The sequence below is a fragment of the Protopterus annectens genome, chromosome 11.part0, assembly GCF_019279795.1.
Source record: "Protopterus annectens isolate FY-2018-M chromosome 11.part0, PAN1.0, whole genome shotgun sequence".
NCBI classification, from domain to species: Eukaryota; Metazoa; Chordata; order Ceratodontiformes; family Protopteridae; genus Protopterus; species Protopterus annectens.
The window spans coordinates 414517274-414532510 of NC_056745.1; the positions used below are offsets into that span (position 1 = coordinate 414517274).

The 15237-nt window shown below is 38.9% G+C and overlaps 1 protein-coding gene across 9 annotated transcripts in view; it reads right to left on the bottom strand.

The window, feature by feature from the left end:
• ANKS1B (ankyrin repeat and sterile alpha motif domain containing 1B) overlaps window positions 1-15237 on the bottom strand; it is a 6771497-nt gene that overhangs the window by 3032411 nt on the left and 3723849 nt on the right. The gene's annotated exons all lie outside the window — the stretch shown is intronic.

Here is a 15237-nt window from a genome sequence, read left to right on the forward strand (position 1 = left end):
TGAGGGGGTGCAGGGGGGCTTGCTAACGTCAAGATTATTGTATCTCAGAAAAAAAGAAATTCTCCAAGATGCATCAATTTCAGTATCTATTTCCCTGTAGTCACACTTCTCACAGTTTTGAGAATTGCACCGTCCCCACATTTACAACAGAATCCCATAATCCCCATATATTGTCTGAATTTTCTGTTACATTTGGAGCTCAGTTTAATACTAAGCAAATGTTTTCTAAAAGGAATGCTGTTTTAAATGTGGTAGAAACTGTTATAAAGTCACAAGATAATTAGTTTCTTTATGTACTGATTTTTAATTCATTATTACTTGATCTAACAAAAGAGGATGTCAGAAAAATGAGAATTGTCTACAAACAGTTTAGTTAACAAAAGAAATGCATTAGCAGACAGCTTTACCTGGTAAATTGGTACCATCTATATTAATTTAAGTTGTTTATTTGCAGCAGATAAAAAAGGTCATGCTTTGTAAAAAGATAAAAATACAGAACTGGAGTAGGAGACATGGCTTTAAAATACATTGTTATGCTTACAAAATCACAGATGTTCTTTCTGTTGTCAGAAAACTACAGGCATAATGAACCAATGTGAAGAAACTTTCTGGAAAACTACATAATCACCACCATTATCTGCCACTATTCAGGAAAAAATATATAACCTGCAGTTATTGCATTTACAAAAATTGCCATGAAAAATACATGTGAGAGCAAAATCTCTTGAGGAAGTCTTTAAATGTAGAACAAAATGAATAAAACCAGTGAAGGGAATGCAGTCTGGTGATGGGCAGACAAGTCCTGCTGTTCTACCCCCTTATTCTTTCACTCCCTCTTGACTTGACTATGTTGGTGCGCATGTGGTTCTAAATGAATTACTTCTCCCTCCATCCCTTTTTATTCATCAGAATATGGCTACTGAAAACGGAAAGCTCTAGGCATTTCCTGTGGTATAGTTTGCTTTTGACTTTGTATAACAGAAGCAGGTCACATTCTATAGCGTAATAAATGCAGTCCAAGCTGTTTAAGTCGGCATACATTGTTAACATTATTCAGGTCACTTGTTTTTCTAATAACAATGTTGTATAATCACTCAGAGGCAAAATATGTTTGCAGCAATTATGTGACCAACTGTTACATCCAGGCTTAACAAGTTCTGCAGGATTCGTATTAATTATAATGTAATTTCCTGCCTCATCATACCTCTCAATGTGCAGGCATTGAAAATAGGTACAAAGGCCTTTGAAACCTAGAAACATTTAGTCAAAAAATCTGGACACCTGTTTGAATGCAGAATAGCACATAACTGATTCCAGTAGGAATGTGGGATACTAACAAACACGTTTAAAAAACATTGTGACAAAAGTGATGCAATAATATAAGCAGCTTATCAAAGAGACAGTGTAAAATTTGTAGACTTTAATAAACTGTACTGTAAAATTGTACTGCACAAGGTCATTTAGTTTTGCTTCTGGAAATGGGAGATATGAGATGTGTTTTTAATTTCTTTAAATTATTGGTGCCTAGAGCTGGACTCAGCACTAGGCGACCTAGGTGGCTGGAGGGGGGGGGGGTCTGGGGGGGGGCGCTCTGGCTAGGAGGCTTCCACATTTAATTCAAACATAATTAAAAAAAAAATCTTTTTTAATGTCTCAGCAGTGTCTCCTCCTTTAAGGAGATACACACACTCTGCTTCCATGCATGCATCTTTAATACAACATACATGCTCATGTAAACATGTTCTACATTTGCATGAGAAAGACACGTGATTTAAACTTGCAGTAGCATAGCCATTTTTCATTCCACACTTTGTGTATATGTATTGCCCTAGTTAAGGATGGCAGGTTAGTCAACTAACGTACTCAGGCTCAAACACTCTATGTTGGTTACAGAAGACAAGAGCCTGAATCCTCTACACCATCTACTAGACTGATGAAGAAATTGTGAGTTTCAGTGACTTTTCAAGGAATTATGAGCTTCAAGGGAAGAGTAGTTTACTGCTACTCATGCTGTCTGTTTTGAATGTATAACTGTTTTGTTTAGCAATGGCAGTCAGTCAGTGTATGTGCTACAGAATTTGAAAGCAGTGTTAGTAGCACAGCAGGTAGTGCACTTTGTTTAAGTGCAGAAGGCTGTGGGTTCTACACCTACATCCTATGGATGGACTGCTGATACTACAGTGCACTTTAAAGGGGTAGGTGTGTTGCCCTCCTGAGTGTATTCTCATTTGGATGAGATGCCTACTATGAACTTGTTGCTGGTTTGCTAGTCATTCCCTACTGCAATACTACCATCTTTTTTCAATGTAACACAGGCAATTAATTCTTCAAGGGGAGCAGGTACTGAATTTGTAGATGAAACACAATGAAATGTAAAGTTGTCTGCCAGTAGCAACCTCTTCATTAGTTACAGATCTCTTTAATGTGAAGTTATTCAGATGTCTTTCACTTCTGCAGAGATTGTGCATGTTGACTGATATTGGAGGATTATAATGGCAGATATTTGAGAGGTCTTTTATAGTTGAAATGTTCTGAAATGGGTAGTTTTGTCATTATTAGTTCATATATTTTGGTTCATTGCTTACCAGAAAAAATGTTCAAAACTACACATTTAAAACACATTCTAACAAGTGGGGCAGTATTATACAAGAAATATAATTTGATACAATTTAACACAACCAGGAAGGTGAATCAAAGCACACATGGACGTATGCATGGACCTAAATGTGTGCAAGGAGCCTATGGTCTGAAAACAGCAAAAAAGTTGACTTAATCCGCCACTGGCCAGATGCATTTTCTTTGACTGTGGGCTTCAGTACTGTGTCAATGTATGTGAGTTGCAAGGTCAGAGAAGTTTATTGTTCCTGCTAAGTCTGTTTTCACTGTGAGACTGTATTGTTTGGTTGTTCAGCAAATGGCAGTGTTTGTGCTATAAAATTTGAAATAAAAGTTTTAAATTAAATCCAAATATCTGTTATCATTGTAGAAACAGGGAAGAAAATAGTCTGTACACAACAGGTTTGAACAGTGTTTATGATAAATGGGGAGAAATAGCCAAGTAATAGGACACTGGAATGGCTGTGGGTGGGGGCTGCTACTGGGGGTGCCCTGATCCAGGGTCTCACTTAAAAATCATCTGTCACTTTTGGTGCCACTAGTATGTTGGCCATGCATTGTGATTTCTGTGTACTAGACAGCTTCAAAAATCATGCGGAATGAGGAGGAATCAGAAAATTGTGTGAAAGGGTAACCAGGCCTAATAATAGGGATGTTTCTCAAAATAAGGCCAGTTGAGAGGTCTGTGCCTCATACCACAAGTCACTGTGCACATGCAATGGTAAAACAGTACTGATGAAGTGACCTAAATGCTCAGGATATAGTCTCAGATGATGATGTAATACAGAGAATGCTGGTGAATTCAACTAAATGCTCAGGATGTAGTCTCAGATCATGATGTATTACTCACAGAGAATGCTGCTTTGATATTATCCGCATATGTTCTATGTCACAGTTCTATGTTAATGATTGGAACTAATTTGTAAATATTATATATTAGTCCAGTTCTGACCCCATGATCAACCTTAGGAGGATAAGTAAAATAAAACAAATAAATATTCATATAGTTGTATGCCAAACAATGTTCAATTTGCTAGTGGATCTTATTCTTCTTTCGGCTTTTCCTGGTTAGGGGTCACCACAGCAGATCACCTGTCTGTTCATGATTGGCAGTGGAGTTTTACGGTGTCAAGTTGCCAGCCCGGTGCCCAAACTTTCACAAAAGGTGCACACACGCACACACGCACACACACACACACACACACACACACACACACACCCCTAGGGCCAATTTAGAGTGTTCAATCCACCTACAGCATGTCTTTGGGATGTGAAGGAAACCAGAGCACCTGCAGGAAATCCACGCAACCACAGGGAGGACATGCAGACTCTGCACAGAAGGCACCCCAGCTCAATTTGCTAGTAGATATTTTCATTAATTCTTGGTCAGTGAAATCCAGTTTATCAAAACTGACTTGGCAGAAACACTGCAACATCAGGGGAACATACCTTTTAGCTTTAAGTGGATTACATTAGGGATGAAACTGCAGGGAATGTTTCCCCTACAAGGGGATGTGTTGACACTTTGCACCGCTGCTTAAAACAGTATTTTTTAACATTTGCTTTTTGTTCATTTAACTGCTATTCCAATAAACTGTATTAACTGAAAAGGCACTTCAATTTTGTGTTTTCAGTCACTTGGCCATTACCCATTTACAGCAATTAAACATGTTGGAAAATCCATGTATACAATATCTGTTAGAAGACTGCTAAAAGGAATACTTCTTGAAACCTGATTATATACATATTTTGATATGAAGTACGTGATGACATTAAACTGCTTTAAAACATACAAGAGCATTCTGTGCGTTGTCATTTTTGCTAATTAGCTAGTGTTAATGAACTCTGTAATCAACAATATTATGGGTCCAGACACTATGTTCATGACTCCATACTCCAACTCCTGAAATTCTGAAAATTTAAATGCAATTAGGAAGGAATGTGTACCATCCTAACAGAGTTAAAAATTGGAGAATGCCCTCATATCTGAGGTACAGTGATATCTGAATTAGCATATCTAAATAGCAGGGTGTGTGTGCTGGTGTTAGGGAGTGCAGTCTCAACATCAGGGGTGTGGGGGAATATTGCTTCCCTGCAAAAAAAAAAAAAAACACTTTTAGTGGTAACAGTGCATTACTAAGTTCACTGTTTTAATTTGCAAATTTTACTCCAGTTTTTGAAGATATTTGACTAACATTACGTACACTACATTTCACATCATGCTGACTTATTTGTTGATAACTAGACAGGATTTGCTACCATGCCTTGTTTTAATATAAAATTTAGTTCTTCATTGTAGGACAGTTGAGCCATTTATCTCCTGGTAGAGCTAATTTTGTATTAGTATGGCTGTTGTGTCTTTTCACTGAAAGAAACTCAGTTTTATTTGTAATAATAAACTATATTTTCTCCACTGGATACTCTTTGACATTTTTGTTTTTCACTCAGCGTGAAAACATTATGCTCCTGCAAAGAAAGGTATCTTGGTTGCAATAAAAGTAAAGGTGCCACATTTTGGAGGAAAACATGAATGAAAGTAGTTTGAAAAAGCAGCTTTTCCAAGAAACTCTGAGCAGTGAAAGACATTTTAAGATTTTTTTTTTATGAACAGCTGATGTTTTCTTAATTTAATATACTGTGCTGTCTGTAATATTGCTGTACTATATTTTCTGTTTCATCTTGTTTTGTATATTGTTTCAGAGTGTTATATATTCTTTTAGGAGCCCTTTTGTCTTTTGTATAACACGTAAGTTTGACAAAGTGGAACAATTGATGCTATTCATAAACAAAGTGTACAATTGTGTAGGGCTGGTATGCATTAAAATTCACATACCATCCCTCATGCTATTTATTTATTTTATTTATTTATTTATTTTATTTTACATTTGTTGACCGGGCTAGTCTAACTGGATATATGTCCATTTTCAGTAGAGGCACGGGGAGAAAAGCTCCAGGAAATAACATACAATGTAAGAAAAAGCATTGAGACAGTCATATGCAGCAATAATGAAGACATCAAAAACAGTTTAAACAGCTATAATTATAACAGAGAGTTATATTATAAATTCTATGTAAAAATATAGAAGAATAAAAAAAATTTTTTTTTTTTTTAACAAATCTTAGTGGGGCTAGAAGTTTTCCAGATTCCATACAACACAATGGAATATGGACACACACAACTGCATAACTGAATTCCTCCAAGTGTGTGGCTGGTATACAAGTGAGTAGCCACAGTACAGCCCACAACACAATGGAATATGGACACACACAACTGCAAAACTGAACTCCTCCAAGTGTGTGGCTGGTATACAAATGAGTAGCCACAGTACAGCCCACAATTCACAAACAAGCAAATGGTTGATTACCTAGGGAAGGGAAGCATTTGGAGTACAAGAGTGGCAGCAGGCTGCAATCACAGCAGTGCAGTGCCTGACTACCAAGGAATAGCAATGGATTGCTTGTTTCACAACTGTAGCTGTCTCAACCAATGTACGTGCAGATCCAGCTGGTGCCCCATCAACTCAAAGTTGAGGGACAACAAAACAAATTTGCTCAAACTTGAATAGCTCTTCTCCAAGCAAGCTCCTTGTTAAAACTGTAATAAACAGCTTCCTACAGTTACTATGACAAACTAGCCTTGCATTAAGAGCTTCAGTGCTTCAGCTAAGCTGTAAATGCAGCATTGACATTAATTTATCAGTGTTATTACAGCATTCCCACACCACTGGCACCTGCTAAATGCACCCCATTCATAGCTGGCTCCTAGGGTAATTGCCCCATTTGCCCTACCCTACTACTGTAGCTGAGCAACAGAATGTCCATTCCCTGAAATAACACTCTTGGTGGGATAGAGAAACACTGGAGAATATAATGCCATATCAACACTGTTGGATGTAATGACATATCTGGGGTTATGCTGAGATGCAGACAAGTGCACACTGACACAATCAAAAGTGGCTCACCCTCAAGACACAGAAAGAGCTGAGCTCATTCAGGGGGAGCAGCAGTTGTACTTGACCCTATCTCTATATCTGTCTCTCTGTAGATCCACAATAAAACTCTCCACTGGTACAGCTGTAGGGTTAGGTCTTTAGCCCAGTGTCCAAGTCATCCAGCACCCTCTCTGTGAATCCAGTGCTTCTCTGACACATGCACCCTGAGAGATTTAATTTTCACACACACACACACACACACACACACACACACACACACACACACACACACACACACACACACACACACACACACACACACACACACACACACACACACACACACACACCTGAGAAAGGCTTGTACAGATCACCTGCTCTACCAGATTTGCCCAGACTTAAAGGTAGATTCACTGCCACCCAACACTCCACAATCAGCTATTCTAAGGCCCTTAACAAAGGGCGTCCAATTGTACTGTGTAATATTAATACTAATACCAATGGTAGTAATTCACCAAGATGGCTAGGCCTTCTGGAGTGGCCCACACAGTGTAACCAAATAAATATAAGTACTCTCCAAGATTAGATACTTTTTACAAGGAACAGTCACAATAAAAGTTTTAAATATATTTAATAATAAATAATAAAAGTAAATGACAATACTGAATATATATTAGCAGTAAATCACAAAGTTCAGATCACAGGAAATATTGAAAAGAACATTGATGGACAGATGCATACAGATAAAGAAAACCACTATCTAAACTAAGCTTTACTATATTCCTGATTGAATCTCAGAGAATTTTACTGTTCCCTAGTTAAATTACTTACTACCACAAGGTAAGATGCTGTGGGTGAGCAATCTGTCTAATCAGGCTTCCCAAACAGAATACTAAATACTCTGAGATTTCTCTTTGTAATATCTAAAATATGATTTCCAAGACAGCCTGGCAGAATGACCTCATCTGGTTACTATAGGTTCTCACAGTATTCCCCTTTGAAGCTGAGACAGGAATTTGCAGAAATGGCCACAACACATCCAAATGTTTATGGCAGTGCCTGGGGCCTCCCATCTTATCACTGAGCTAATGGGCAAAGGTTTTTCCCCAGACCCATTGTCTCTGGTCCGGCTCAACAATGTGGGGTGTATTTTAATGATTTAACAGCTCATTTCCATTTCCATTATTTTTCTTAATGTTAACCTCTGCTGTACCAGTATCCTCTATTAAAACATATACATTTAATTCAGCTACAATAATACACGTACATTTCTCTTCATTTCAGCAAGGTGCACTGATGATACATCTCAATACAACCAAAGCTCACAAATAAATTTTCAGCACAAGCATCTATACAAACCAGTTTGATGTACAAATGACATACGGTACTAATACATTTGAAGTACAAGCATCTTGTATAAATCAGTTTTATATTCAAAGGACATATCATTCTTTACAAAACTCCAGCTGGCTATGCTTGCACTTGCCCATATCATCACATAAACATTTATAAAACAACCCCTGCCATGATAGCAGAGGTCTACAGACATTGGTTGCACCAGCAACAGCACGTAAGTAATACTATGGTCATGGGGGTCGTGTGTGTGTGTGTGTGTGTGTGTGTGTGTGTGTGTGTGTGTGTGGGGGGGGGGATAGAGAGAAGTATGTTAGTATCTCTGTGTCTGTGTGTGACTGACAATGGCTCACTCCCTGTGTGTCTCTGTGGAAGTGGAAGTGTGTGTGTCTTTGAGAGTGACAGTGTGTGTGTGTGTGTGTGTGTGTGTGTGTGTGTGTGTGTGTGTGTGTGTGTGTGTGTGTGTGTGTGTGTGTGTGTGCGTATACAAAGAGAGAGAGACAGACAGATAAGTATGCCAATGCTTGAACAAATCCCCAAGATTCACACGCTCTAGGGATCTAAACCTCACCACAATGATAAATAGGACATGCTGGAGGGATAGATTCCTGTCCCAGCAACTCCCCATGCTTTGGAACAGGATTCCAATCTACATTAGGCAGAGCCCTTCACTAAAACTCTTCAAGAGAAACCTTGACGAGTGGATGGGAAACAGAAAATTTACCCCGGGGATCACTGCAGTGGCTCTGCTGGACAGAGGTACAGGGAACTAATGGCTCTGCTGGACCGAGGCACAGGGAACTAATCTAAGGGGGCAACGAAAGCCAACACATTCTGGCTAGGCTTATAGATGCCCTCGGGCAGATAGCCTAGTAATTACCTATGAACCTATGAACCTATAATGTCTGTGTGTCGGTATGTGACTGGCAATTTCTCAGTGCCTGTGTGTCTGTGTCTAAAGTTTTAGTGTGTGTTTCTGCATGAGTGACATTGTCAGTGTATTTGACTGTGTGAGTGACAGTGTGTCACTATGTTGGTATGTAAGTGTGTGTGTGTGTGTGTGTGTGTGTGTGTGTGTGTGTGTGTGTGTGTGTGTGTGTGTGTGTCTATATGTGTAAGTGTGTGACTGTGCATGTGCTTAAGTGTATTGGGGGAGGTGGCTGTAGGGGTATCCTGGGGCAGAGCCATGCACAGGCCAATGTAAATTCCACTGATGATCCCACTGCCCACAAACGTGGCAGGAGTGGTATTCAGCTTTGTGAATAGTGCTCCTGCAAAGTCAATAGAACATATGCATAGTACACAGCCCTTGTATGGGACTTCATACTATGGTTTACAAATATTTATTTATTTGAATTTGTTAAATTTGTTAACCAAGGTTGACTGCTGATCACAAATGATTAATTTCAGTCTCAGACCAATAATGACTAATTTTAATCTCAGCTCGGAATTAGAAAATGACATGGATTGTGTTTCAAAAAGTTTACTGCTCTTTGATTTTGCCAAAAAAGAAAGAAAGAAAAGCAATATTTTTCCCAGAAATCAAGTACTGCTTTTTGCTGTGTAATGGTGACCTCAAAGGAGATTTTAATAAGCAGCTATGAGAGTAGGTGTTTGTATGCGTGGGAAGGGGGAGTGGAAGGGTGACTTTCTAGCTGTGCATAATACATTTATCTTAGATAAATATCTGCTTATTATTTTCTGACTGCAGTTTTGTGCATGTGAGGTAGAATATTCACTATTTTATGGGAGACTGATATTTTGCATTTCAGCTAATAGATCATGACAGGGCATGATCCTCAATCAAACTCAACACTCACAATGTATTTATTTATTTATTGGGTATGTTTTCAAACTGAAGAAAGAAGAATTTGATTTGTTATTGTATCAATTACGTGGTGTAGTGTAACACCATCTTAAAGGTCTCTGCTTTGACTGAAAGCATCGCTATTGCTGGGCAAGCAGGGGGTAGATGTATCCACTGCAACTGATATAGATACCCACTGTACAGTGGACCACATGTTTATACCTGTGATGTCCACTGTCACAGCCACCTCCTGACATGTCAGCAACATGCAGCCTTGATGAACAGATGTGCAGGTCAGTAATTGGGGCAGAATCTGCAGCAGAGGCAGAAATGGAGATGGTTTGTGTTGTGCATGGCCTTAATGAGTTAATAGAATCCAGGGGTGATGTTATGATTGGTCTTATGTGCTCCATTGTGGTACATGGTAAAATGAGTCTGCTGCACAGTCTTAGAGTGCCTTTCTCACAAGTACACACTGTATGGTCCTTTAATGATGTCATCACCTGTACAACAGATAAGATCATATGTGACACAGATACCACCCTTCACAATGAACCTTGCTTCTACCTTTATTGACCTGTGGTTCCCATCCCTGGTAATGTAGACTACCACCATGTGGCTTGTGCAAATGATAATAGTTGTGACCCCTTTACTCCCCATTGTGTGTGATATACATGTGTTGTTTCCAAGCACTGTATCCTTAGTTATTGGTCCAAAATCTCCTCCTTGACCTCTTCCTCTCCCTTTTTTTTCTTTCTTTTATCCTAAAACATTCTCTCTCACCTCGAAAGACTATTCATCTGTTTCCTCCTTTTCTCTCCTTCTGCCAAGTTAATTTCCAAATATGTTTCATAGCTCTTTACATTAAGCTGCTATTAATTGATTATACTCTATCTTTGCTGATTACTTGTTTGTCTGTTTACTATGTTCTTTATGTAGTGCTGCAATTTTTCTGGTGCTTTTCTTCCTGGGCCTCTACTGAAAAGGGGTAGTTTTCTGTCCAGCTGGACTATCCCAGTAAATAACTGCAATAATTAAAAAAATAAATGTCTGCTGTACACTGTGATTAAAAAATGCACTGGCTGGCATAGCTGTTAGATTACACAGTGTGCATCATTTTGTGCTGTGTGACATCACACTGCCACTATATAAACATCAGGACCTAGAGATGTGGACTAGACGTTGCACTTTGCCTGCACTGCTATATATTGTAGAGTGTATTTGCCCCATTTCATACAGCACTTGCTTATGATTCTGTTACATATTGATATAGTTCCAGTGGTTGCCAATTTTGCCAAAGGAAACTTTTCACAATGGACAAAGACAGAAAATTCAACCACAGATACTTTTAAAATTAATTTGTTTTTCTCTGGAGGGGTTCACCTCCTAACCCACCACTCTCATGCAGGAGGCTGCATTGCACCTAAATGACGTGATTAGCTGTATTAAAATATCTAAGTCATACAAACTTGCATTGCCAAATAGTGACACTAAAAATCTCTCCAAATACTTCTAAAAAGTTTTTTTTTGCAGATGCTAGTAGTTCCTACCCACACTCTTTGTATACATCAGCTCTGATGTCACGCAAAGTTGAAGAAAACAGAAAACATGTCAAACAAATTACAACTATCATTTTCCCTAATCTCTAAGTTCCATGAAACCAAAATGAAAGAAAAACATATACAAAAAGCAGTTCCCGTGTACTGAAAGTTTGATTAACAGCGCATACTCTGTATCTCCCGCAAAGCTTTGTGACACAATCAAAAACTCATAATTGACTGCATTGTTTCTCCTGTGCTGCTCATTTCCAACTCCATTGCCAATGCACCTTAGGAAAGAGCAAAACAACACTTTAACAGTGACCTCCAACCTCTGGCTGAACAAAGCTGAATCTTCAGCTGATTTGCTGAATTCATAATTTAACCTGATTGCATTCTGCCAATTGCCCTGCTTCCAATTTCAATTGCATATTCTTTCTTTAATATTGTTATACTTTCTTACACCTGTTTCACTCATCATCCATCCAAGACATACAATGCTGATATAAGATACCCTTGTGTGTCCTTTTTGAAAATCATGACTACTATTTCCAGTTTCTATTCCTGAGGTATTATTTCAACTTTTCATGCTACAGTATAAAAGCCGGTTAATCATGCCTTCAACATTTCCAGATTGATTTAATCCACTCCCAAAATCCTGTTAGGAAATGTTAACCTCATCCACTAAATGGATCCTATCTGATGATCAGTTTCTGGCATCACCACCTCAGCTAAAGGCATGTTCACTAGATTCAGGAGTTCTTCAAAGTGCTCAATCCATCTATTGACAGCGTTCTCCCTTAGTGTCAACATTTTTCCCACCACTTGCTGTGAATAGCCTATAAGACTTATCCTGTCTTTCTATCTGAGTTACTGTATAATTTTCCAGAACTTCCTCGAGGCTGTCTAAAAGCCATTTCTATGGGTTTCACAGAACCTTTCCATTCTTGACTCTTCACTTTGATGACTGCTGTGGCTGCTACTTTCTTCAGCTCCTACCAAATCTAGAGTTGCATGGAGGGCTTCTTTCTTCAATGTGACAGCATTGCTCACCTCTGGTTCCCATCAGTGTTCTTGTGGTACTGCCATGACCAGTGCCAGTTATCCTCTGCCCATAGCACCTATGTAGCTCCTCTACTGAGCTCTTCAATGGGACCATTCACACTCTATATATTTGACTTTTCTATGGATATGGAAAAAGTTTTGCCAGAGGTGGGAGTTGAACTCATCATATACAGAAGAATCAGATGGGTATTTTCCCTGACACAAACAAAACATTTTTATAATTCCTGAGGATATTCAGTCACCAGCATTCTCAAATTGGCACCAAACGTTGATCATTTGACAGCTCAGTACCACTCTTAACCCATGTCTAGTCTCCATAACACATCTCCTCAGGTCTGATGACATAACTAAAAACTCAATTATGGACCTGTTGCCTGACATGCTCAGGGATCAAGTACCTTTATGTCCATCCTTGTTTTCAAGCATTGAGCTTGGTATGGACAATCTATGACAAGCAGAGAAGTCCAAATACAATGCACCACTGGGTAGCAGTACCCCAAGTCATTCTCCTCTAAAATATTTTCATCACTGCACAGATGAACATTAAATTTTTCCTACAGAACTGCGGAATCATAGGGGATACTCCAATGAACACTATACCCATTGTCTCAAACAGATATAACTACTCTGAGGAGTTATGTGCACATAAAACACAGAAGGTTGTGTTTTCATTTCTATAACTCACAGTCAAATTGAGGAGACCATATGATGTACTTGTATAAACTCCAGTTGAAAAGCACTCAGCCAGGTATTTCTGAATATCCCCACATCTGCCTGATGTTTGTAGAAATAAGACAAGCTAAATCTAGCGGGTACTTTTAAATCTACACTCATGCCCCAACTACTCCCCAAACAGTGAGATGACATTTCAGGTCCCGAGAGTGATTACCACTGCCAAAACCTAGTTCATCTTAATCTAAGCTACTCTTGCCTGCCACTTGACTGGCATCACACCAGTCCTCTACCCTTCATCTTGCAGGTGATAAATGCACAAAGAGGCTTAAGCAGAGTTTGGGGCTGAATCCAGGCAGGTTTCTTAGTCAGAGGCCATCGGTTGTGCTTTGGTGAACATCAGCCCCTTACCTAGCTCCAGGGGTGAATGCTATTATCATTGTACTTTGTCAAGTTCTTGGATTTTTTAACTGAATTTTCAAGGGGAGGGAGGATCATTGTGAATTATTCTGGGCCTTCCTCTCAGACCAGTTTGCCAAGGGTAACCCTACCCAGGGAATAAGCTGCAGTCAATATAGACTGACGATCACAAGGGCACACAAACCCATTCCCTATTATAGTGACAAAGTCCTAGACATATATGTCATATATACAGAATATAAATTCAAAATTATCTATCCAAACAATACCTACCAATTTAGTAGAATTCAGTATTGTGTAAACATTAAAGTTAGTAGAATCTAGTACTGCTTAGCTTAATTTGTTCCAGTAAAGCACCTTATTAGTCTCTGCAAACAAAGCATCTTTAATAGCCTTCTAACTCCAATACACTACCCCATTGTTGCTCATAAATCAAAGGCCTGGACATTATGGATATGGAATTTTCTAACTTCTCTGTAGCCAGTTTGGTGGGTATAGGCATCTTGAGGCAATGTAGCAATTGTCTCATGTTTACTGACAACCACTTAATCCTTAAAGAATCAGACACAATATGCCAGAGATATAATTACAGAATGAAACTGGAGGCTAAACTCTCACATATAAGTTCACATCAGGTTGTCGAAACTACAATCACAACACCCACTTCACATGGCACACACCATACATGTAGATTACCATATGCTGAGGCACTTAAAAATAATCTTCCTAAACAACAAAGATCACCTAGACCACCTGTTGTTAAAGCTATGCCTCAGCAAGCCCAAAGGCACTCAGAGAAACAACATGCAACACTACACATACTGTCACTCTCAATGGACCCTCAAACGCTAAGCTCCGAAGTCAAGCAAACACACTTCCCAAGACTATCATCATGGGGAACTCCTTTTGTAAGGTATACTGATACCTTCTAACCAGGCTGAACAAAGAGAAGATAACTGTTAGTTGCTTATCGGGAGGATCATGCATTCACTCAAGTCATCATGACAGATACCAGTAGGGTTCCATCATAGTCCATGTAGGTGTAAATGACGTGAGATGTACCTTCCCAGATTATATGAAGAGAGACATAATGGAGCTTTCAGACTATGTGTCTCAGGCTGGTATGAGACTGGCACTGAGCAGCATATTACCATCACCGAGGTTGATGCCACAATATGAGCAAAACATGATTGATTTCAACAACTGGCTGTCTTTCTGATGTCATTCTAAGCAGATTCAATATTTATCAGCTTCAGAGGGCATGGTCAACAAACCATGTTGCTTTGTCAAGGATGGTTTGCACCATGTTGCTTTGTCAAGGATGGTTTGCACCATGTTGCTTTGTCAAGGATGGTTTGCACCATGTTGCTTTGTCAAGGTTTTGAATACTGGCTAAGACTGTTTCTGTCTCCATAGTGCATTTTTTAGGCAATGCCAAATTGGCAAAACTACAAATATAGCAAAATCAACTCAACAGAACCTCAAGGTGTTATTGCTCAATGCCAGTATCTATCTCACTGCCCCTAGGGTTTATCTTTAGCAAAGCCTTTCATCTTGGTGGTGTAAAGGAAGTAATTCTGTAAGTTTCTGCACTATTGTGCCTTCACCTGTGGCTGGCTACAAGAATTCCTGCTTCTAAAAGCAATTGGAAATACAGTGTTGATATAAACATATATATATATATATATATATATATATATATATATATATATATATATATATGTGTGTGTGTGTAGAAAAACAACCCACAGCTCACCGATGGAAACAAATGCAAAATATAACCAGTACTTGATAGCAAAACAGCAAATAACAGCAAATGCCTTAAAAATAAAAG